Genomic DNA, 25,372 nt, shown 5'->3' with positions numbered 1-25,372 from the left:
CTCCCTCCTCCCGACTTAATAATCGCGTTTGGCAGGATTTGGGACTCTCTATTCCTTGATGGAACAACAAATGCAATCAGTTGCAAAGGAACTCTCAAATCCCAAAACTGATACCATGCAATGTCTTCCTTAGATGAAAACGCTTCCTTTAGACTCTTTTTGTTTAGCACTGGAGTACAGGCAGCTCCCTATTTGCGCGCGCATGAGGCATGGGCGCATTGCCACAAACCGGGAAGCGGCACAAAAAGGAGCAAATGCCGCCCTCACAAGAGCACACAAACGGCAAAACAGTGCAAAAACAGCACCTAGTCATGCCACAAGCCTTTGCACTGAATTTTGAGGCCTGTGGAGAGCAAGGGGGATGGGGGGGAGGGATTGCAGTGGATTTGATGAGTGCTGCTAGTTTTTTAAAGGCATTTTCAAGGGTTTCCAGAGATTTAGAGGATCTTTGCAGGATTTCCCAAGGCCGTTTGCAATGCAATATACAGTGGGACCTCGGGTTAAGTACTTAATTCGTTCCAGAGGTCTGTTCTTAACCTGAAACTGTTCTTAACCTGAAGCACCACTTTAGCTAACTGGGCCTCCCCGCTGCTGCCGTGCCTCCGGAGCATGATTTCTGTTCTCATCCTGAAGCAAAGTTCTTAACCCGAGGTACTATTTCGGGGTTAGCGGAGTCTGTAACCTGAAGCGTATGTAACCCGAGGTACCACTGTACACAATTTCACTTAAACACACAGTGCCTCGGAACATAACTCCCATGTAAATGGGGAGTTGCCTGTATATCTTTTTTTAAAAAAAGAAAAAGCAGTCTAATCTGTCTTTTTTGCAGAATCTTTTTTTGTTGTGGTATGTTGCTCTTCAGTTGACTGGTTCCATCTTTATTTTTTGCTGTTATATTCATGTGCAATTGGCATCTCAGACAACTTGTTTGCTGAGCAGCCATCCTGATTTGCTGGCTCTGCGTTTCCCCCATTAGGCTATTAGCTGCAAAAAGCCTTTCATTACTGCTGTGGAGCGAGGATTTATTGTGCAAGGGCCAACTCACTTAAGTTGAGCAAACCTAAAGTTCCGGTGTGCACTTTTATTTAATTCATTTATTTATTTGATTTCTATACCTTTACCAGAAGATCCCAACATTAAAAACACATTTTATGGAGCACAGTAATACAAAAGTAATAAAAAGCAGAGTAATAAACAGCATGATAATAAAATAATCATAATAACAGCTTTGACAGGTCACAGAAGATTTAACAGCCAAAGGAAAGCCTCTCTGGGGAGAGCATCCCACAATCAGGGAGCCACCACCGAAAAGGCCTGTTCTCGTGTTGCCACCTTTTGGGGAGCTGGACTTGCTTTTCGAGGCTCTCCTCACGGTCCCTTTGCAGGTGGCGGAAATGCAGGCCGCGGTGGCAAGAGAAACGCCCTTTCCGGTGGTGGAGCCCAAGCTACGGCACAGCTGCTCATTGTGGCCTCGCCAGGACTTACCTGTTAAGCAGACAGCAAAATGGCCTCCTTGCAATCCCAGGGATCTTGCTCCCTTAGATGAGGCTGGGGCTGAGGCCTGGCTTCCTGAAACAGAAACAGCAAAAAGCACAATAAGACAACAGGAGCCAACACTACAACACAGGCAATGACATGTGAGATACCTTGGGATGCAGCCCCTGCGTGAATTGGGAGCTGCTGGGACGGTAAGTCTGCAAAATTATGCCTGCCATGGAGAAAGAGGACAGAGAAGAGTTTCCCTCCCTCTCTCGTCACACTGGAACGCGTGAGCAGTGGGAGATTCGGGGCAGATAAAAGGGCCTTCTTCATGCAGTACAGACTTAAGCTGCGGAAAGCACTCCCGCAGGAAGCAGCAACAGCCACGAACCTGGATGGTTTTAAAAGAGGACGGGACCAATTCATGGAGGAGGAAATGGCTACTCAGGACTCCTAGCCAAGCTGGCTCTGCTCTGCCTCTACGGTCGGAGGCAGCAAGGCGTCCGAAACCCGGTTGCTGGGAACGGCAGGAGGGGAGAAGGCTCTCATGTGCAGGAGTTTCCCCAAAGAGCTTTCCTCAAAGAGGGGCTTGATCCAGCAGCTCGGCTCCTCCGATGTTCGTAACAGCCTCTGCCAACGCGAGGGGCACCAGTGGCTGGGCAAGGCAATCAACTGACCTCAAGCACAGTCTCCAGAACGGGAGGGGAGGCAGATCAGTTTCAGAGGACAGGTGCATCCAGTGCCCAGCAACCACCCTGATGTGCCCTCCGGACGCTGCCTGCAGGGGCAAGAGCAGCTCCGCTCCAAAAGCTCTGGGGGGCAACAGTTTGGGGAAAGCTGGGGGCGGAAAGACTCCCAGGCACCATTGGCTCCACTCCTTTGTTTGCTGGAGATATTTTTATCCTGCTCTTCAGCCAACAAAGCCTCTCCCAGAGCAGCTTACATAAAAGCAAATCAATAAAGCCATTGCAACAATTAATAACATCATAAAGCTAGCAAACAATTGCCAGGGGGGGAAGCAGCATGGCAGCCAAGTTCTAAAAGGACACGGTAGGACATCTGCTTGGAATGCAGATGGAAGCATTGCACTGGGACCTTCTGCACACCAAGCAGCTGTTCTGCCCCTGTGTTGGAGCCCTTTCCGGATCTCTAGGGGACTCTCTATCCTTTTTAAGCAGATGGCTATCTGTCCTGGATGCTTTAGCTGAGATTCCTGCATTGCAGGAGGTTGGGCTAGATGTCCCCTGGGGTCCCTTCCAGCTCTGTAAGTCTATAATTCTATCACAGCCAAGCCAGCTTCAGCAGAGATCCATGAGAGCAGGTGGAGGAAGAGGAGGCAGCAGCAGCAGCAGAGGCAGCTGAAGGGTGAGGGGCTGCCTACCAGGCAGAGGGAGAGAAGCACTGACCGAGTTCTGGTCCTGCTCTTCTCGCAGAGCGCAGTTGCTGAGTGACGACTTGCATCTCCCATCTGATCAACCTGAACCAACACGGGGCACACATGCTGGGGAAACGGAACATGCTCCCTTTGGCAATGCTACAGGGGGAAATTCCAGAAAATGCAGAGAGACGATGGTCCTGTGGAGCGCTCCACAGGTGAGAGTGTGGTGCTGATAACGCCAAGGTTCCCTGTAAGGAACAGGTGCCTATTCCTGCATTGCTGGGAGTTAGACTGGATGGTCCTCAGGGTCATAGAATCATAGAATCATAGAGTTGGAAGAGACCACAAGGGCCATCGAGTCCAACCCCCTGCCAAGCAGGAAACACCATCAGAGCACTCCTGACATATGGTTGTCAAGCCTCTGCTTAAAGACCTCCAAAGTAGGAGACTCCACCACACTCCTTGGCAGCAAATTCCACTGTCAAACAGCTCTTACTGTCAGGAAGTTCTTCCTAATGTTTAGGTGGAATCTTCTTTCTTGTAGTTTGGATCCATTGCTCCGTGTCCGCTTCTCTGGAGCAGCAGAAAACAACCTTTCTCCCTCCTCTATGTGACATCCTTTTATATATTTGAACATGGCTATCATATCACCCCTTAACCTCCTCTTCTCCAGGCTAAACATGCCCAGCTCCCTTAGCCATTCCTCATAAGGCATCGTTTCCAGGCCTTTGACCATTTTGGTTGCCCTCCTCTGGACACGTTCCAGTTTGTCAGTGTCCTTCTTGAATTGTGGTGCCCAGAACTGGACACAGTACTCCAGGTGAGGTCTGACCAGAGCAGAATACAGTGGCACTATTACTTCCCTTGATCTAGATGCTATACTCCTATTGATGCAGCCCAGAATTGCATTGGCTTTTTTAGCTGCCGCATCACACTGTTGGCTCATGTCAAGTTTGTGGTCAACCAAGACTCCTAGATCCTTTTCACATGTACTGCTCTCAAGCCAGGTGTCACCCATCTTGTATTTGTGCCTCTGATTTTTTTTGCCCAAGTGCAATACTTTACATTTCTCCCTGTTAAAATTCATCTTGTTTGTTTTTGCCCAGTTCTCTAATCTGTCAAGGTCGTTTTGAAGTGTGATCCTGTCCTCTGGGGTGTTAGCCACCCCTCCCAGTTTGCTGTCATCTGCAAATTTGATCAGGATGCCCTTGAGTCCACCATCCAAGTCGTTGATAAAGATGTTGAATAAGACCGGGCCCAAGACAGAACCCTGTGGCACCCCACTAGTCACTCTTCTCCAGGATGAAGAGGAACCATTGATCCCTTCCAACTCCACCATTTGACGATCTGTGTTCTTTTGCGCTGCCCCTGCAATCAGACAATTCGATCCAAGTTCATTCATCAGCCAGTTGTTAGCATGGAGTGGCATTCGGACGAAGGCAAGGTGGCTTTCCTTATCAGTACAGAGATGGCATGGAAAGAGTAGCCAGGTTTCCGCAACACACAACAAGGATTTGTGAATGCTACGTGCAATGTTGACCTTGGCGGTAGATGGAGGTTTTGCTGAGAGGTGTTATTGCAATCCAGCATATGTGCCAAGAGAAGAGAGAGAGTGCAGTTGCTGAGAGCTCCCACCAGAGGTCTCCCTTGCTGCAGCCCTCCCCAAGAGACACAGACAGAAGGCAGGCTGGCGGCTGGCACTCCATGGCCCTGATGCAAGCCCAGCCCCCCCCCCCCCATGGCCAGGCTGCAGCAAAGGCGCCTTTGCAGGAAGGAAGGAAGGAGCCCTGAGCAGAGAGTGCCCAAGGCAGGGCAGGATCCTGTTCCTTCATGCTCCCCCCCCCAACCCAACACACCCGTTAACAGTGACCGTTCTCAAGCTGAAGACGCCTTCTCCAGTCAGGCAGAAGCCATATAAGCAAAACCACACAAGAGCTAAACCATACTGAAAAGGCACATGTGCGTACAGAATTGAAATGAGGAGGGAGGTTTTGGCTCAGGGGGTTGGGAGCAGTGTTCGAAACCTGCCAGGTGCATTTCGCGGCATCTCTGGTGCCAGGTTGGCAACTGATGTCTCTGGCTGGCTGGCCCCTCCGGCTTTCTTAAGCGGTTCAGCAGAAGAGCTCATTTCTATCCCAAGGAGTCCATGGTTCACCCCCTCCTCCGTTAATCCCTACAACGACCCTGCGAAGGAGGCAAAGAGGTTGTGACTGACTCCAAGGTCACCAAGTGAGCTTCATGACGGAGTGGGGATTTGAACCCTCATCTCCCAGGTCCTCATCCGACTCTCTAACCACTACACCCCACTGCCTTCCGAGAGTTCTTCAGCTATGGGGCAGCTCTATAAAATAAGTAAGTAAGTAATATGGGGAAGGGGACGCGGGTGGCGCTGTGGGTAAAACCTCAGCGCCTAGGACTTGCCGATCGCATGCTCGGCGGTTCGAATCCCCGCGGTGGGGTGCGCTCCCGTCATTCGGTCCTAGCGCCTGCCAACCTAGCAGTTCGAAAGCACCCCCGGGTGCAAGTAGATAAATAGGGACCGCTTACCAGCGGGAAGGTAAACGGCGTTCCGTGTGCTGCGCTGGCTCGCCAGATGCAGCTTGTCACGCTGGCCACGTGATCCGGAAGTGTCTGCAGACAGCGCTGGCTCCTGGCCTATAGAGTGAGATGAGCGCACAACCCTAGAGTCTGTCAAGACTGGCCCGTACGGGCAGGGGTACCTTTACCTTTACCTTTAATATGGGGAAAGTAAAATGTCACTTAGAGAAGGGTCTGAAATACTTTCCAGGAAGCTTGGATTTGTTTTATTCTGGAGTGTTTTATTTGATGTTTTCAAGTGTTGTAAATCACTTTCAGATTGTGTCTTTAAAATATAAAGCAGAATGGAAATGAAATGAATGATGATGATGGTGATGATAATAATAATAATCCCATCATAAAAAGGCACCTGGACATTCTGTTGTGGTGGTCACAACCAAGGTTTAAAGTGCCTTTTGGCAAATAATGTATATACCTGAGTTTCTAACATTGATATAAACAAATAAATAAATTATTGGGAATAGCCACGGTTCCCCCCAACACACTGCAGGTCTGAGTCTAAGCAACGACCCCCCCCAGCAAGCAGCCCATCCATAAAACAGCCCTTTGCGTAATGAGCTGTAAGAGAATTCGTGTAACATTTCATTTATTTATATTTTACTTCGGCAAGTTGGGATGCAGCTTCCCACAGTCCTCAGGATCCTTCCCCATCCAGAGGCTTGGCCAGCCTAGTCGCCTGATTGGGGGGGGGGGGGCAGCTGCTGTCTGAATCCTCCAGAGGCAGCCACTTGGGCAAGGCTGCTCCCTGCCTTTTCACTGTGCAGCAGGACCCCAGCCCTCCCCCCACTGGCACCTCCAAGGCATGGGACCCACTGAGGTCTCCCCCAGGGGGTGCAGCACTGCTGGGGCTTGAACTAGATGACCCTCAAGGTCCCTGACAACTCAGCAGTGCTGGGATTCTAGGATTCTAAGCACTGGGGGGGGGGAGGGAGGGAGCCTGCCCAGTCCTGAAAGCTCAGCCCAGCTCAATAATCTCGGGGAGCTTTGCGAGCAGGGGGAGGGGGAGCCCCAGTCCATGAAAAAAAATCCTGCGCTTGGCACAGAGCCTCCGATGGATGCAGTTCAACAGGACTTTTATTTATGGCTCTGCTGCCAGCCCCGTCTTCATGGCAACTGCTGGGGGGGGCATATACACAGATGCTGCGAGAGGAAGGAAGGAAGGAAGGAAGGAAGGAAGGAAGGAAGGAAGGACCCCAGGGCTGTAGGGGAGGGGAGGAGAGAAAGACAATGAGCAATGGCTGCCGCAGCTACAGAGAGAACAGGATGTTTGCTGCCTTTCCTCTCCTCCACTGCAAGGACAGCGCGGTGGGAGGGGGGAGACTTTCCCTGCAAGGGAGATCAGAGGGAGCTAAGGACTGAGAAGAGTGAGCCAGAGGGACCCACAGGCGAAGAGGGACAGGGCAGAGTCTGCCCATGGCACCCCAGTCAATCCTATCCTGCCCAGGACCCACCCAGCGTCACCCCGGACCACTTCTGCTCATTTCTCCGCCTGTGGGCAACCAGCATTTCAACCTCCCTCCGTCCCCACGCAACAAGGGCCTAGTTCTCAGCGTGGATTATAGAATTGTAGAGTTGGAAGGGACCCCCAATGGTCATCTAGTCCAACCCCCTGCAAGGCAGGAATCTCAACTTAAGCCCCCCCCCATCCAATCTGAAACCAGACCAGACCCTGCCTGGGTTTGCAAATGTGCTAGCATTTTTATTTGCAGCACCATTAGAAGGATATCTCAGCAATATAATTTCAAACTGCAATTTATTATGATGATTATTACCATTATTTACTACCTGCCCTTCAAGAATCAAAACACAATATTAAAAACAGTTTAAAACAACCTCCCATCAACAGGAATAAAGTGGGTCCCAAAATTATGCACCGCTAGTGGCGAAATCCAGGGTTTGCTTTCAGAATGATTTATCTATTACTACATTTATTAATGGCTTACTGCAGAAAAGTTCTCAAGGTGATTTGTAATTCTCAGTTGGTCATTTCATAAGCCGCTTTGAGATTTTTGCTTATTTTACAATCAAGTAGCATATAAATCTTATGAAATAACTCATGATCGTAAAACGCACAAGAGTTCGAGAGCAAGCCAGAAGAGCAGCATTACCGTATTGCTAAATGCGCTCACCTTGCGATGACAGGAAAAGAGGAAGACCCCCACAGGGGTCCTCATACCACATGATCCCAGTTAGGAAAGAAATGCCTGCAGGGTGAAAGCTCATTCTTACATAGAGAAAGCTAGAAAGATCAATTCCCCACACAGAAAAAGCCAGCCTGCCAGGGAGAAGGCTAGGCCAGAGCCCTCCTCCTCCCCCTGCTCCCTGGCCAGCTACCTTTCTAGGTGCAGGGAAGCCTGCAGAACTGTGAGTCTGCTTCAGGGTGGGTGGAATGGAAGCGCACTGCAACTCTCCAATTCTCAGCCCTGCTCTGAGATCAGCAATGGCTCCCTGCTTGTGAAAAACTCTCCCCAGGAAGATTCGGCTGCTGCCTTCATTATATATCTTTGGGCACCAGGGGAAAACAAGGAAGGGGGCATTACTGGGTTGTCTTTGTTCTTCTTATTATTATGTATTTTGTGTTTCTTATACAGTGGTACCTCGGTTTATGAACTTAATCCATTCCGGAAGTCCATTCTTAAACAGAAACCATTCTTAATCCGAGGCACGCCTTCCCTAATGAGGCCTCCCACTGCCAGTGCCCTTCCATCGTTCAGTTTCCATTTGTAGACCGAGGTAAAGTTCGCAAACCGGGACACTACTTGCAGTTTTGCGGAGTTCGTAAACCAAATTGTTCGAAAACAGAAAGAGGTACCACTGTATTAAAATTGCCCTGAGATCTACTGGTACAGTGGTACCTCAGGTTACAGACTCCGCTAACCCAGAAATAGTACCTTGGGTTAAGAATTTTGCTTCAGGATGAGAACAGAAATCGTGCAGCAGCGGCGCAGCGGCAGCAGGAGGCCCCATTAGCTAAAGTGGTGCTTCAGGTTAAGAACAGTTTCAGGTTAAGAACGGACCTCCAGAACAAATTAAGTTCTTAACCTGAGGTACCACTGTATAGAGTGGTATGCCAATGTATGCAAACAACATTTATACAAATAATTATAATAATAAATAAATAATGTGAGATCTGGCAGGCAGGCTTTTTCAAGGCTATCTGGGGCCTCTCGTGAGGATAAACAAGGTAGTAAAACCGGATTAAGCTTCCTGAAGAGGAGGAGGGAGAAGCCACACAGACAGATGCTCGCACACCCGTTAATAAGATAAAACCAGCAAGGCCAGATTATGGACTGAGGAAGCTAATATTCCTTCAGAAAAAAAGGATTAGTAGGGGATCTCTGCAAATCTAATTTTGCAAGGTGGGGGGAGTCCGGCAGTGAGAGCAAAAGTCGCAGATCGCCAGCTACCCGTCCTCCTTCCAGGAGCTTTTCCTCATAAACAACCAACAGCAGCTCAACAAGCCGAGCTGAGCAGAAGCAGATTGGTCATCCCTAGAGGAGAAGGAGGAGAAGAGAAGGCCTTCATCTTTGGACTCATCTATCCATCCTCCGCCCAACCCAGTGGGGAACCTTCCCTAGGGAGCAAGGCCTGGGGTAGGAAACGTCCCCAAGAGCAGGGTCTCAGGAGGAAGAGCTGGGCCCTGGAGTGGGGAGTGGGCTTCATTCTGCAGATGCCCACGCTGTTGCGAAGGGTGGGAGACATGTAAGCAGGGTCGCAGGTGGGCCCAGGGAGCCTGACCACTCGGAGAGTCTGGAAGACCCTTCTGCAGGAAACCAGGGCAGAGGGGGATGCAAGTGTGAATATTGTGGCATGGGAGTGAGGAAGAGCGTTGCACCCACAAATACATCTCCTTGAGAAAGCATGCTGGTGCCCCTCCAGGGAGAGAGGCACACTGTGCCCATCAAAACAGAAGGCTGGGCTTGCATTCATTTGCTGATACACCAGACCTGGGATGGTTGGGGAGGGCAGATCCGTGGAGAAACCCTCTCTTTGTCCCCCAGGGTTAGAATTGCCAAATGGCACCTTAAACCTAAGTTACAGTTGCCAGAATGGAATGTCTAGGCACCTTTTTCCAATGGGGTATTATATTGTTGTTGTTGTTTTCTATACTGCTTTATATTTTAAAGAAAACAACCTCAAAGCGGTTCACAACACATAAAACAATGCAGAATAAAACAACCAAATAAAACAATCCAGAATAAAACAAATTCAAACATCAAGGAGAGTATTTCAGGTCCTTCTCTAAGTGACATTTGGCTTTCTCCATATTTATTTACCAACTTAATTTATAGAGCTGCCCCATAGCAGAAGTGCTCTAGGGAGCAAGTGGGTGTAGTGGTTAGAGTGTTGGACAAGGACCTGGGAGATCAGGGTTCAGATCCTCACTCTGTCATGAAGCTCACTTGGTGACCTTGGAGTCAGTGATGGCCTCTTCACTTACCTCACAGGGTTGTTGTAGGAATTAATGGGGGGGGGGAGTGAACCATGCACTCCTTGTGATATAAATGCAAGGTACAAGCTCTTCTGCGCATCTGCTTAAGAAAGCCAGAGGGGCAGTCAGAGGGAGGTGCCAGTTGCCAACCTGGCAGCCAGAGATCTTCACAGGGTTGCAATTGGACCCACGCCAGGTGCAAAACACACATTTCTAGCTCTGCCTCAATGTAAAATGCACAAGCAGGATTTGAGCATGAGAGCTGCCTGCCCCCGGTCCCCGCTGGTCTCCAGAAACTTGGTCTCCAGAAGCACTGCTCCCCTCCAACCTGCTGTTTCTGCCTCCAGGTGCAAATGTCTTACCTGGATTTGGAAGGGAGCCTACAGGTACCAAGAGACACAACCTCTGGCATGCGCACCACCCAGGAAGCCTCTGCCTGCCCCTCCGGGAGCGAGTGCATCTTCCGAAATAAGAACTGCTCCAGGCCAGCTTGCACAACAGGTGAGCCTGGCGGGACTCCCAGTTCACCTGCTCAGGAATTCTGGAACAGGAGGGCTGCTGCAGCCACCTTCAGAAACACCTCCTGCTCAATCTGAAGTGTACACAACTCACAACAGCTCTGAGGCAGAGGGGGTCAGGTTTCTGAACCGCCATAACCACAAGCGAGGATCCAGGTCGCTATTTGAGGAGCAGGTGGGGGCACCAGGTTGTAGAAGGAATGGCCGAAATAAATCCTCAAAGAATTCTCCACGCAATGGGCAAAACAAAGGAAAACTACTTCCAAACATCATGGTTTCATTAACATCAAAAATCACTCCTGCTATACTGATTTATATCTGATTTAATATGATCTCTTCTTAAATATGCTCCTGCCACAGTGTCAGTCAAGATGGTCCAGTGATTTTATTTAACTCTGTGACCTTCAGGGGATGGAATATCACACATTTTTTCAGAGACTGAAGGTGGCATGAAAAAGACCTAGCATTTAGTCACTGTTTTATTCACAGGGTTTCCTTACTGCCCCGTAATGAAGTTCTTGGGGCAGCTCAGCAAACAAACAAAACTATGGGGGAAACAACACAAAACACAAAAATCAAGAAATAAAATCAAAAGCAGCATAGACTTTCAGCTGTCTGGCCCAAAAATGGCAGCTGGGAATTCCATTTTGGCGACTGTAACATGGAGATTTTGGAAGCAGCCTGCCATGTTTTGAGAGAGGGGATTCCTCCAGGGAGCAGGAAAACTCTTGCATGGTGGTAGGGCAGAGTGGGTTAGATTACTGCAAAACTTTATACATGGGGCTGCCTCTGGAGACAGTTCGGAAACTTCTGCTAGTGCAGAATTCAGCGGCCAGGCTGCTCACCAGGGCAAGAGAGTTTGAGTATTTTACACTGATACTTGCCTGACCTCCCTGGCTGCCCATTAGTTTCCAGGCCCAATTCAAAGTGCTGGTGTTGACCTATAAAGCCTTCAATGGCTCAAGGCCCCAATATCTCAAGGGTGACAAAATGAAAACAGGGCCTTTTCTGCAGTGGCATCTTGTCTGTGGGATGCTCTCCCCTGGGAGGTTTGCCTGGTACCTTCATTATCCACCTTTAGGTGCCAGGCAAAAAAGGTTCCTCTTTAACCAGGCCTTTGGCTGATTGACACCCAATGCCCTCTTAAAATGTGTTGGGGAAGCAGGGGGTTATTGGATTGTTGTTTTATTTTTATTATGCATTTTGTGGTTTTATATTGTGGTTTTATGCTGCAAAGCGCCCTGAGACCAGCTGTATAAAATTCAAAAAATGGGGGGGGGGGCAGGAGGCACCATGGGAAGAAGCATCATTAAACAGATGTGGAGGAGCTTCCTAACCAACTTCTGTGAAGTTTTGTTTTAAATGCAGGAGGAGAAGTCTTAGCAGAAGATGCAAGGGAACAAGCCCCCCCCCCAACCCAAAGAAAATCCCATTGACAGGGAAAGAGCTAAGCCCCTGTAATGGACAGAATGCCCCCAAGGCTCCACCAGCCTCCTGAAATGGACATCAGATGCTGAGCAGGAAGGAAGATGTGCCAGAGCAGAAACAGGCCTTTGTTCCCCCATAATGGGGCGGGGAGGAGATTTGGACTCCCCCATCCGCACCCCCACCCCTTTCTCTCTCTGCTGCCCTCAGGAAGACCAGAGCAAGCTGGGTAACAACAAAGAATTTATTTCCACTGTCATTAAGCGTCAGTCATATCTCCAGGACAATTTTGCTTCAGGAGGGAAGGAGGGAGGAAGAAAGAAGTCGCAGAGGACAAGAAAGGAGGAAATGTTTTGGCCGCCCCAGTTCCAAACCATTCCTCCTCATCGGTTACATAAATGGGAGATAACCCTAAACTGGGGGCCTGAGCTGCAATTTTTTGTGTGCAGGAAATTTTTAGTACAAAAAAAAATGGGGAGAACCAAGATTGCCAGCGTTCCTGCCCCTCCACAAAAAATCCCCTCCCATAAACATAATCAAGCAGTATATAGCTGTTCATCTGTCATGGATGCTTTAGTTGAGATTCCTGCCTTGCCGGGGATTGGACTAGATGACCCTTGAGATACCTTCCAACGCTACGATTTTATGATTCTGTAAATTTTATGAAATAAACAACCTCATAATAATAAAATTCACTGAAAAAGAAATGGCACCTAGACATTCTGTTTGGTGTTAGAAACTCATATATAAAACCTGTATCTCATTGAACCTAAGTTACAGTTGCCACGATGGAATGCCTAGGCACCATTTTTTACACTTTGAAGATGATGAGGACAATTCATTTCATTTCTATACCGCTCTGTATTTCAAAGAACAATTCTCAAAGTGGTTTGCAACACACTAGAACATCAAATAAAACAATCCAGAATGAAACAAACTCAAGCTTCAAGGGAAATATTTTGGATCCTTCTCTAAGTGACATTTTGCTTTGCCCAGTCACCAACCCGGTACCCAGGTATCTCCACGTGGTCGCAATTGGACGCACCAGTTGCAAAACATGCCTGGATAATGGCTAATACTGCTTCTAGGTTTAAGGTTGGCAACTGGCTTATGTATCTGTGTTTCTAACGCTGACAAGAAACCCAGGCTGAAGAGGGAAGGCAGGCTCCATTTTCTGACTTGCACACCAATGGCCCTCTGCAGTTTGCTGCCTTCATTTCCAGCAGAGAAAGCCGGGAAGTTTTTCACAAGAAGGCAATAAATTAGAAAGAAAGACGACTCCAACTTCCTGGCAGCTTTTCTCGCCCAGAACTACATAGAAAAACAATTCACGGCAGCTGAGGAGAAGTTTCTTGTGGAAATTGTGCCCAGAAGACCCTCCCAGGGGCTGTTTGGTGCCCCTCAGCTGCGCCCCACCTCCAAGGACCCGATCTCCACCCCTGAGTTCCCCAAGTCAAAGCGACTGAACCCTGCAAGAGAGAGGACTTCTTTTTCCCAGCACTTCCAAGAACATATCTGAAGGGTGAAGTCATGGTTTTAAGCTGCTCCATTCATAATGAAAACAAGGCAGACCCATCTGGGCGGGAGAGAGGGGCATTCATGCAGGATGCAGACAACAACAACAACAACAAATTATTTATACCCTGCCCATCTGGCTGGGTTTTCCCAGCCACTCTGGGTGGCTCCCAACAGAATTAAAAGCACAATAAAACATCAGACATTAAAAACTTCCCTCAACAGGGCTACCTTCAGATGCCTCTGGGAAAAGCTTGCGCCCCTTTCAACCACTCAGCCCAGCTGGCAGAAAGGCTTTCTCTGGGCTCACGGAGGGCGGCTCCTGGCCTGTCCTGCTGATTCCAAGAATGAGTATGAGGGGTCGGCTTTATCCCCAGTTACGACTGCCCTCCTCTCTCGTTCTCCCACATTTCTTCGCTGAAAATAGGGACGTCCCATTTCATAATGATAATGTTTCTACTTATACCCCACACATCTTACTGGGCTGCCCCAGCACTCTGGGCAGCTTTGAATATATTTAAAAACATAATAAAACATTAATATTTAAAAAAACTTCCCTATACAGAATTGCCTTCCGACAGCTCGGGGGTCAGATTACTCCATACCTTCCAACATTTCTCCAACGAAAACAGGGACATTCTAAGGAAAAGTGGGATGTTCCAGGATCAAATCAGAAACCAGGATGGCTTCTCTAAATCAGGGACATCCCTAGAAAATAGGGACATTTGAAGGGTCTGCTCTCCCCCCCTGCAACCTGTGTCCATGTTTGCTCTGCAAATAATAAATGGCAGAGCCCTCCCAGGCCAGGGCAACCTCTGTGTAGATGCCATGGCTTTGGAATATTATTTATTATTAATCTTATTTGTTTACTTACCTAATTTCTATACCTTCCTTCATCAGAGCATGACGGGGCAGTTTACAATATAAAGACACAAAAATAGATACCATAGTAACAGACAAAAACAATACCACCCCCTTATATATGTGTGTGACACACACACACAGAGAGAGAGAGAGAGAGAGAGAGAGAGAGAGTTTAAAAGGCCGTAAATGGTCCCATGAGCCAAAGGCTTGAGAGAAGAGAAATGTTTTTGGCAGGCGCCTAAGGATATGTAATGAAGGCACCAGGAGAGACCCCTTGGGGAGAGCATGCCACAAACAAATGCCCCGTTCTCATGTGCCACCCTCTGGACCTCTCAAGGCGGAGGCACATGAAGAAGGGCCTCAGAAGATGATCTCAGTGTCTGCGTCGGTTTATACAGGGAGAGACGGTCCTTGAGGTGATGCAGTCTTGAGCCTTTTAAGACTTCAGAGGTCAAAAACAGCACTTTGAATTGGGCAGCCAGTGCAGTCGGACCAGGATCAGTGCAATATGCTCAAACAGTCTTGTCTAGGTCAGCAACCTGGCTGCTGAATTCTGCAATGACTGAAGTCTCCAAGCTGTCTTCAGAGGTAGCCCTACGTATAACACATTGCAGCCCCCTTAACTAGCAAGTCTATTTGGACCATTTAACTTTTTAAAAAGAGAACTCCTACCATGTGCCAAAGGGGGTGTCATTTCTTGCATCCCGAGAACAAGATCCTGGTTTCAAAACAAACCCCACTTCCTTAAAGCTGACCGTAAGGACACCTTCCCTTCCTCTTGTTACATCACAGAGGCAATATTTCAGAAAACGTTTTGGAGCAGAAGGGCTCAACACCTCCTCAAAGGACAAACAGCGGATGTTACAAAAGGCAAGCGCTAAATTTAGGCCAACTTCCTTCTAAGAAACGAGTAACACTTGGAAATCACTGAAGTGATGCAGCTCCAGGCGGCCAGGGTGGCATTTCACCAACCTGGGAACCTGAAAATAGTATAAAAGTAATTTAGGAAAGTAATCGTAGGGGGAAAATAGTATAAAAGTAATTTATCTGTAATCAGATAGAAATTCACTCTGGCAGTGCATTTCAGAGTCCCCAGAAAGAGAACGAGAGGCAAAGGCGTGCAGATTTCCAACAAGTTGGGCGGTGCGAGACTACAAGTGTGCAGAGCTCTTTCCCAAACCTGGGGGACTGCTGGCTGCAACAATATCCAGACAGCACCAGGCTAGGGAAGGCTGCATTCGGCTGCTTTCAACCCCATGGATCCACCAGTGCCCCACTGTCGCTGCCGAGAGATGCTGCTGGTGACTGAAGCTGTGGCGAAACACAAACTCCTTTATTGCACGCACACATCTCCTCATCGAGATCTTGTTGCCTGCCATGAGGCCCAATCTCTGTTGACACAAGTGTGAGCGCACAAACCACGCAGATCCTGGAACCAATTCTGAACAAGAGAAAAGATTTCTTTCTCCAACAACCATCCGATGCAAATAATGCCTTCCATGGAAGCAGATGTAAAGAGGTGGTTTTTTCTTAAAGAGCAAGTGTTGCCCACACAACTGGGATAGACTCTGCTCTCCATCCTATTCAGTATACTCCATTCAGACAGAAATTTCAACAGGCCTCCAATTTTCATGTTTCTCACCTCTGAAAGAGTATACCTTTCTTTCTGTGCTACTGAGTCTTCCTCTGCTTCAGACTCCCTACGAATTCTCCATCCACAGCAAAAAGAATAAGCCCGAATTTTCTAAAGGCTAGATATGGCACCATTGCCTGGGCCATGGCATCCCATGCACATACAACACATATGCCATATCGTGGGATGTAGCAGATGAAGCATGCCTAGGCTGCCCCTTAAAATTAAATTACACCAACAGTACAGCCATGGAAACAGGGAGATGAGAAGAATATAAAGTTATCAATTTTTTAAAGCATTATATTGCACTGTAAACTGCTTCAAGTGACCAAGGGAGAAAAGCAAAGTATAAATCTTCTATGGAGATTTGACACAAAATAAACCAGTGGATGCAGTGACCTTAGAATTTACAGTTTCCTTCTGCATTAGACAAGCCAAACACCTGCATGTCTATTTATTGTTGCTTACTGAATTTATATCCTGCCCTTCCTCCCCAGGGCAGCAGACAGATCCACAACTTGGAAAAGCAGCAATGATGTCCTGAAACAGATCAAAACGTTCCACAACCAAACACAATTAATAACATTCTGAAAGCAGTTGAGAGAGAAAAAGCACTTGGCACACGGCAAGGCATGCTCCTTGCTGCTTTGCAGAAATTTAACCAAAATACAACTTTTGCCAGGCAGGTAAAATGCAGCTTTTTGCAGCAGCTTTCAGGTCTGGGAGTAGCCAAATCGACATTGCCTCCCCATGGGACTCCAGCACCCATTTCCCATCCTCATGGCGCCCATCCAGGAAGAGGAGAACAGACCTGAGCATCAGCCCCTCAGCTCAGGAATGACAGCTCCAGCCCCCCTCCCTCTCCAAGTCCCACACAACCCCTCTGGCTCCATCATATCCCTTGCAAGCAAGCCAAGTCACGAGCAGACTGAACCCAGTGGCAATGAGTTGTTTGTCCAAATACTGTACTGGGCTCATGGGGAGTGTTTCCCCCCGGCATTAATTAGAGGGCACCAGCCCCCAAGACCTTCCTGCATATCATTTCAAGGGGCTCATTTCTGGAAGAGCAATAACTGGTGTTGGGAATTCCCATTGTTCTAGGCGCATTTTGCAACAGGGAACTTCATTAGAGAAAGCAGTTTCTGAGCACAGTATTACGCCTAAGATTTCAGATTAAAACTGCAAAGTGAAAGGAAATGAGGACCTTTTTCTGCCTTCCCCCTTCTAGCTACTCCCTGAAGACTGGAGAAGAGTCCCTCTTAAGAATATTAGGAGGGTGGGCAGGGGAAGGACTACACCATGTGAAAAATGAACATAATATTTTAGCTACAGTTCATTGATTTTCAGCTTTGTATTCTTGTTATCAAAAAAGCGTGCCTAGAAATTCCGTTGTCACCCATAACGGAGGTTTAAGGTGCCCTTTAGCTCTTAGCTTTCATATCTCAGTTTCTATTGCTGGCAACGTGTGTTAACAGCAGCCCCACTCTGCCAAACAGCCTTTCTCCACTTGGGATGTATCCCCAGCTAAACACTCCAGTGTACTTACAACCTGCAACCTGTAACCTTGGCATTATCAGCACCACACTCTAAGCAACTGAGCTAGACGGGTGTGGTTGGACTACAACTCCATCATCCCTGACCACAGGCTAGAGATGATGGGAGTAGGAGTCCAACAACGCCTGGGGACCCAATGTCCCCAGGCTGCTGTAGAGTCCAGAAGCTGGCCAGACCCTCTCCGCCGAATTCCTCAGTGACCCTCACCCATAAAGGCGCTCTGTGCATGCACAGGAACCACTTGCCCTTCTCAAGCACCTTCCGCAATGACTACTTACGTGTTCCAAGCCCCAACAGTCCCCCGTCCTCCCTGCAAGGTGCTTCCAGTCTGTTGTCTAAATGGCAAGATACTCTTCCCCACGCTGCCCCGCTGGGACCCTTCTCACCAGAAGTGAGAAGCCAGATACCACAACGGAAAGCCCAACAACTCCCCACCGGCCCAGGCCCTGTTCTCAGTGGCCAGGCAGGCGGAGCTCCAGCTACAGATCCCCACCCCGCCAGTGAAACCTGCCCCTTCTCCCAAAAAAGCTGTCCACCTCACGTCTTGTGGCATGGAGTTCCAGAAGCTCATGCTGTGCCTGCAATGTGGAGGAGGCTGCTGACACCAAATGAACACCCTTGCCCTCCTTTTGAGCACCCTTTCGGGATCAGCATAGAAGCCCCTCAATCAACATGCAAGCCCCGCCCACTGAACTGTGCAGAAGCCCCTCCTTCATTTGATAGGCCCCTCCCACTTTGACCAGCACAGAAGCAGCTCCTCCCTTGGAAAGGCCTCCCTCCTCTTAAGGCTCCTCCCACTTCCTATGGTCCCCGCCCCTCTCAGCTCCTCCCCCTCAATTACCGTGCAAGCCCCTCCCACCTGCCATTGTCTCCTCCCCCTTTTCCCCTGCACGCCCCTCCTCGGTGGCCCCGCCCGCTCGCAACACAGGGCGGTGCCACATAAGCCCCGCCCCTGAAGACTCCACCGCAAGGGGCGTTTCCTTCCTCGGCCCCGCCCCTCACAGGTGCCCACGTGACCTCCCCTCCGCGTCACCCTGAGGGCGGCGGTGGCGGCTTTGCGAGTCGGGCGCCTCTTACCCTCTTGCCCCGCTCGCCTTTTTCTCTGCCTTCCTTCTCGGCCGCTCCGCCTCGCCGCTTCCCCCGCTGCTGCCGAAGCCGCCGCCTCCTCCCTCGCCCTGCCGCGCAACCCAACCTGCTGCCAAGTCCCGAAAGCTGGCCGGGCAGCCCCCCCGCCGTCCGCTCCCGTCCACCGTCAAAGGGGCGATGACCGACGGCGCCGCTCGGCCAATAGGCGCGGCGCGTCCCTCAGCGCGGAGGCGGGACGAGCGCTCAGCTGCGCCGTTAGGTTGTCCCCGCGGGGGAGGGCGGGGGGAGAGAGCGAGCGAGCGCGGAAGCGGCCAATCAGGGCCCGCGAGGGCGGGGGGAGGGAGCGGGCCTCGGCTCGTATGCAGATTGCGGAGGTGGGCCAGACTGCGCATGTTCCCTCTTTGCATTATTCATGAGCGGCAAAGGCGGGAAAGGAGAGGGGCGGGGCAAGGCGGCAATGCAGAGCTCGGACCAGGGTCGGGGGCGCCTCGGGGCCAGAGCTTCCTTTGTTCCGGAGGTCCGCCCGTTCTTATCCTGAAGCAAAGTTCTTAACCCGAGGTCCCACTGTATTCAGTTTCCATAATAAAGCCTTTAAAAAATATTAATTATCTAACTATTATTGTTTAAAAGCACCAGTACCTCAACAATGAGAAAATAATACCAATTATTATTAAACTTTAACAAATAATAATCATAAAATCATTACTGCATTTGCCTCCCACCTTTCTCCCAATTTGGCAGTGGCATTTGAAGAATGACAACTGACCGGAAAAAACGCCAAATAATGTTATTTATTTTTATTTTATTAAATCTTCATGGGCGGTTTGCAATGAAATCATGATAGGAAAAACACAAAATACATTCTAGAAATAAGAACGAAAACAACCCAATAATCCCCAGAGAAGTAAAAACCGGAAGGCAACCCTTGAAACGCAGACAGAGGCCCTATATATTCCAGTATTTGGACAGCAACCAATATGTGCAAATTTGGGAGGATAGTGAATCCAAACAGGAAGAAAAACCTGAGATTCATTAGGCAAACAAAGCAAACAATCAGCTTCAGTGGTGCATAAATTTAATGCATAAAAGGTTCTTTTCATTTTTTAAGACACAAAGCAATTATTATTATTATTATTATTATTATTATTTTATTGTTTGTACATCTCCCATCTGTCTTGCCAAATGCAAGGTGGTTCTTTAAAATGAGAGTCAGAACACTCTGGGTGGCTTCTAGCACATATAAAAACGAAATAAAACGCCAAACATTAAAAACTTCCAGATTAAAAAAATGCCCTTAAACTTCAGGTAAAAGAGGAAGGGAGGATAGAGCCGTTTGCGGCCATTTTGTGGATCCCTCAAAGCCTGCAGCCCTGGAGAAATCTCCAATCCCCCAACGAAATCTTAGATCGGGGTTGGCAACCTAAGGCCCAGGGGCCGGATCCGGCCCAATCGCCTTCTCAATCCGGCCCACAGACGGTCCGGGAATCAGCATGTTTTTACATGAGTAGAATGTGTCCTTTTATTTGAAATGCATCTCTGGGTTATTTGTGGGGCATAGGAATTCATTCGTACCATTTTTCAAAATATAGTCCGGCCCCCACATGATCTGAGGGATGGTGGACTGGCCCATGGCTGAAAAAGGTTGCTGACCCCTGTCTTAGATGGCAATAAATTGGACAATAAACTTATTTCAATAAATGAGTTTGCTCAAGTTTGCTCAAATCAAAGATTCAGCTCAATGCCCACTCCCAGATTTGCCCCTTGACTGGCTGCACTTTTAGATGCCCAAAAATAAAATTTAAATGAACACATTTTGCACATGGAGAAAGACTCCCGCAAGAGATGAGGAACTCCCATCTCGTCTTCGCTTTTCCTGTCTTATCGGCGAGTGGCCTGGTATCCTGGACCACAAAAACTATATTTTTTCCAGCCTCCTCAGCCCCCTGCTGGGGAAACATGTCCATGCCAGGAATGTGCCATAACATTTTGCTGTGGAGACACACTTTTGTGCCCATGTGCATGCAGAACGGGGGGGGGGGGGGCAGAATAAAAGGAAATGGTGATTTCTACCAGCTGGGTGCAGAACGAAATTGCTGCAGCTGAATGTAAAAGGCTTTAGGATATTTGATTTGTCCATGGGAAAAGGAAGGGAAATGGAAGACAGGCTCCCTTTGCAGGGCTGTGGGCACAAGTGTTCCTGCCAAAGGGAATTGCACTGAGATATTAAGGCAGAAACGTGCTTTGCAGGGAGAGAACGCATCAGGAGAAATTGAATGATCCATTATCAGAACCATTTTAAAGTGGAACGAAGCTGGACTCTGGCTGTGGCTGGAGCAAGTTAGTTCCTTGGAGGTTTTTAAGCATAGCTTGGATGTCCATCTGCCAGGGATGCTTTGGCTGAGATTCCTGCATTGCAGGGGTTGGGCTGGATGACCGCTGGGGGTCCCTTCCAACTCTACAGTTCTATGAAAGTGTACACTCAGCTCAGTGAGGGAACCAGTTGCTTCTTCTTGGAGAGAAAGCAACGTTTATCTCTTAATTTTGGGCAGAGGCAGCTCATGCCGAAGAGATGAGGCCTCAACAGGGACAGCCAGCCCTGCGAGGGAGGCTAGGGAGAGAGAGAGAGCAGCTGCCACAAAGGCTGCCTTTGGGTAGGGATGGGCTGCCCACCTGGGCCTGATCCAGGGGCTGATCGGGGGGGGAGCACCCTGGTCCATTAGGCCCCCCCCACCCCAGAGCGCCCCCTGGGCAAGTCACCCTCAACCCCCAACTCCCAATTCTTCCAGGCAAAGGAGCAAAGCCAGTTTCGCTTTTGGGTGCAGGGTGCCCCCTGGTGGCCAAGGGCAGGTGGTGCATTGGTGGACAGTCACCCATCGATGGGGAGCCTGTGTCACCCGAAACAGGGCATGAAATGGGTGCCATTCCAGACCTTGCGGGTGCAGCAACCTTGCAAGCTTCCAAGTCAACACTGGCCTCTCCTTTTTAAAATGTTTGCTTATAAATTTATTGAGCTTATTACAGTAAATTAAAAGAAATAAGAAAGGGGAGAAATAGAAAAAAGGAAGAGAATACATAAAAAAAAATTAAAGCATTTTAAATAACAAAAGAACCATAAAATATAACTATATAGTATCTATGTAGATGAATAAACTCATTGTTTCCCTCAAATATTTGATTAACTATGTGGTTTTGACAAATACATTCCAAATATCATTAAATTTGATTGTGCGTAATCTTTGTCCGTTCATTAGTTGCAAGAATTGTTATGTCCTCTATCCATCGATTGAAGGGGGACATATTTTTGCCCTTCCTATGTATAAATATAAATCTTTTTGCAGATGTGTGGGCCCAGAGACTCTATTTTTGCTGACCATCTGTCAAGCCCCATAGGTTAGGTCAGGGGTCTGCAACCTGCGGCTCCGGAGCCGCATGTGGCTCTTTTACACCTTTGCCGCGGCTCCGGGGTGGATAGTAGCGAGGGGAGGAGGCGCATTGTGCGCCCCGACACTCCCCACTGTGGCGGGCGCTGTACTGGCTGTGACGTCGCATGGGGGCGGTGCGTGCGTTAGTCACGCACCGTCCCGACGTCACCTTCCCGCCCGCCCGCCCCATTGTAAGGGGCATGTACGCTGGTCACTGCATTGAAAGGGGGCATGTATGCTGGTCACTGTTTTTAAGGGGAGTGAAGAACACACACACACAAAAAGGTAGCTTGTTAATTTAACGTTTATTTCTATGAGGAGGAGTAATTCTGAGGGGTCAAACAAAGAAATAATAATAAAAGTGACAAAAAAGTTATTTTTATAATGACGAGTTTTGCGGCTCCCAGTTTTTTTCCTTCGGAAACGGGTCCAAGTGGCTCTTTTTGTCTTAAAGGTTGCAGACCCCTGGTAGGTATATGAATGATATCTTCTGAAATTTTTAGCTCTTTCCCCACAGCAGCATTTATACATCCTAACTCCCCACACACACACACACACAGACGCAAATTCACCAATAACGGACACTGTAAAAAACATAAGTTTAAAAGAAGCGTTTTCCTTTTTGCATCTCCAACAGCAGGCTGTCATCAACGGATGTTTATGCCATCGTGTGATGGAGTCCAATAAACTCAAAATAAGATATTTTCTTGCATGAGACATAGTTTATAATCTTGTGACACATTAGAAACAGAGCTAACACAGAGCTTTCCTGAAGGCCGGTGTGAATTCAAAGCCCATGGCAGGAGGAGAAAGCAAACGCCTATGTCAGGCCCTCCGAGGGCCCTGCTTTTCCAGGGACAGTCCCAGAATTACAGAAGGCATCCCGGTTCCTGATTTGATCCCGGAATGTCCCGCTTTCCTTTTCCCCTCCCCATCTTGGAGAATAATTAAAAGTGGTGTGTGCAGGGGCTAAAACGGAGTCCTGTTTATACTGAAAATAAAATCCCTGCACCAAATGGAGGAAATGGTGAAGTGTCCTATAATTTTGAAGGAAAAGGTCACCTATCCACTTTAAAGTCTTTCATTGCAAGTCATTCGGCAGCCTGCCATTTCTTAGGAAGCACGGAGAAGGTTTATTCCTTTATTGTAAATGGAGCCTCACTCTGCCTACTCAGAAGTAAGTCCCACTGTAGTCAATGGAGCTTACGACCAAGTAATTGGGTATAAAGATTGTGCAGCTTTACACTGCAACCTGAAGCATTTTTACTTGGAACTAAGTCCCACTGAGTTCAATAGCAATAGCATTTACTCTCTGGTAGGATCATTCTGTTCCCAGTATTATTATTTCCTGCCTCTCCCCTCCCCCCTCCAGGGACTCAGGGCTGCTTACAGCTGAAATATTGTTTCATTCCATTTATCTGTAGAAGATGTTGCACACGATTCCTTCCCTCGCACCTTTTTCCTTTACAACAACCCTGTGAGGTCAGTTCAGCAGAGGCTGCCCTTGGTTCAAGGTGGCTGAGGCTGAAGCGCAGAAGGCATCTCTGTGTGCACTGAGCTCAAATGTGGGAGAAGCTTCCTGGTGGAGAAGAGGACGTCCCTATTTCCATCGGAGAAAGGGGGCTCAGGGAGAGGCATGGGGGTGCCCCCCTTTTCCAAGGGGGCTGCAGCTCTCCCCTCCCTTTCCCCGTCTCCTCCGCTCCCAAACGCCAGCAGAGAGCCAACGGTTTCCACAGCAACCCTGTGAATGACGCATTTCGGGATTTGCCATGCAGGGCCTAAGGGGGACTTGCCATTTCTGATTGTGAGGGGGGCAGAGACACTGTGAGATCCACACACAGAAGCGGCGCCACACACCCGGGGAGCAAGGCTGGCAGGTGTCCCATAACGGGGGTCTGGCTGGCCCCTGTGAGGACAGCATCCTGGACCCCCTTGGGGCCTGACCCAGCAGCCCGGCTCTTCTTGTGTCCCTAGGCAACCTCCAGGCCCAGAAGCAGTCTATCCTGATTAGCTGAGGACAGGCTCTGATCCAGCAGCCCGGCTCTTCTGGTGACCTTCATGCGCAGACGCACCTTGGTGCAAACGCAGGCCTCAAACGCAGGACCCTCCAGCACAGCAAGCGAGGGAAGGGAGAGGCAAGAGCGGTGCACGGAGACAAAGTCTAGCTGCGCAGCACACACGGATGACGCAGCCTTCCACGCATTTGCACACGCACCCACCCTCTGCAAACACCCCTCAGAGTCCCAAGCGATGCAGCCTGTTTGGTGCAGGAGATGCTCGCCCTGTCCCTCCCTCGCCATCTGGAATCATCGGCATTGGCATGGCTCGCAGCGCAGTGCCCGTGGCTCAGGCAGAATCTCAAGGAGCATTGAATCCCCCTTTGGGAAAAAGAGACGGACGCATCGCTGGTGTTGCCGCCCACCGGGGCAGATCTCCCATAAAACAAATGAAGGTGATGTTTCAGGGCCCCAGAAGCAACTTCAGTCCGCATTGCTTAAAAATCTGGGTTCTCATAGACGCCAACTGAGTTGCCCAGCTCAAATGCATAAATTTTTTGTTGTATGATGTCAGGGGTTCAGGAGCAGAGGCGAGGGCAAGGGAGGAAACAGAGAGCGAGGGGGAGGAGGCAGAAGAAAGGATGAGTGATGACGAGGACCCGAGATCTCCGAGTCTTTCCAGTGAATCAGAAGATTCACAAAAAGGAGCACCAGTGGCCAGGGCAAGGGGGGAGACTAGGGGGACACCCCAGGAAGATAGAGCCAGAGGGGACTCAGAGGGGAGCAGTTGGAGATCGGGACCAGCGTCACCGCCAGAGAGTAGGAAAGAGGAAGAGCGCCAGGGATCAAGCGCTGGCAGCTCGCAACAGGAGGGAGGGCACGAGTCAGGAGTGGCCACACCTTCATCGGGGAGCGAAGTGACGGTTAGACGGAAAGTGGAAGGTTGGGCGCGCGCGCCAAGTTCAAATGCACAGGAAGGTGGCGCAGTAGGCAGCCCGGAAAGGGAGCCAGGTCCTAAAGCCCGGCGCAAGGAGACAGGAGAGTCAGGGGGGTCAGCGTCAGAAGAATCCCGGAAGGAAGAGACCCAGGGGGGCAGAGGGACCCAGAGGAGAACTGTCAGGCGGAAAAGGTGGAGCAGGGCTAGGATATTAAGTTGGTGCGCAAGGGGCGGAGACTCAGACGGAGCTTCGCTGATCTAAGCATAAGACGTAGGGTTGCACGCAGCAGCTCGAGAATGGAGACTGTAACTCAATAAAGACTTTTATTTAACGATTGCTGGCTAGCGTGATCCTCTGTGAGCTAGGATCTGGAAGTAACCCTGACATATGTATTTCAACAGCCCCAAAGTATGGGAGTCCATTACACAAAGGTGGCCAGGACAGAGTGATCTGTTGTAGGACAGCCCCATTGAAGAGGAGGCCTGGTTGCTGGTTGCGAAGGGGGCCCCATGACCAAGCTTCAGGGCTAACAA

The 25,372-nt window shown here is 49.3% G+C and overlaps 1 protein-coding gene across 3 annotated transcripts in view; it reads right to left on the bottom strand.

The window, feature by feature from the left end:
* LOC309523220 (guanine nucleotide-binding protein G(I)/G(S)/G(O) subunit gamma-7) overlaps positions 1 to 18,673 on the bottom strand; it is a 96,181-nt gene extending 77,508 nt beyond the window's left edge. The window contains exons 1-2 of one of the 3 annotated variants that reach the window (XM_082207025.1): positions 18,589 to 18,673; positions 1,486 to 1,569 (exon numbers count right to left, since the gene is read on the bottom strand). The gene's annotated coding sequence lies outside the window, so the exon portion shown is untranslated. Of the gene's footprint in view, positions 1 to 1,485; positions 1,570 to 13,576; positions 13,598 to 18,473 lie in introns of those variants that run through there. The other 2 variants (XM_082207023.1, XM_082207024.1) reach the window with 2 other exon arrangements.
* Between the last annotated feature and the right edge of the window lie 6,699 nt (positions 18,674 to 25,372).

The sequence above is a fragment of the Podarcis vaucheri genome, assembly GCF_965113315.1.
Source record: "Podarcis vaucheri genome assembly, chromosome: 18".
In the NCBI taxonomy this organism is placed as follows: Eukaryota; Metazoa; Chordata; class Lepidosauria; order Squamata; family Lacertidae; genus Podarcis; species Podarcis vaucheri.
This window is presented reverse-complemented; position numbering and strand designations above follow the sequence as displayed.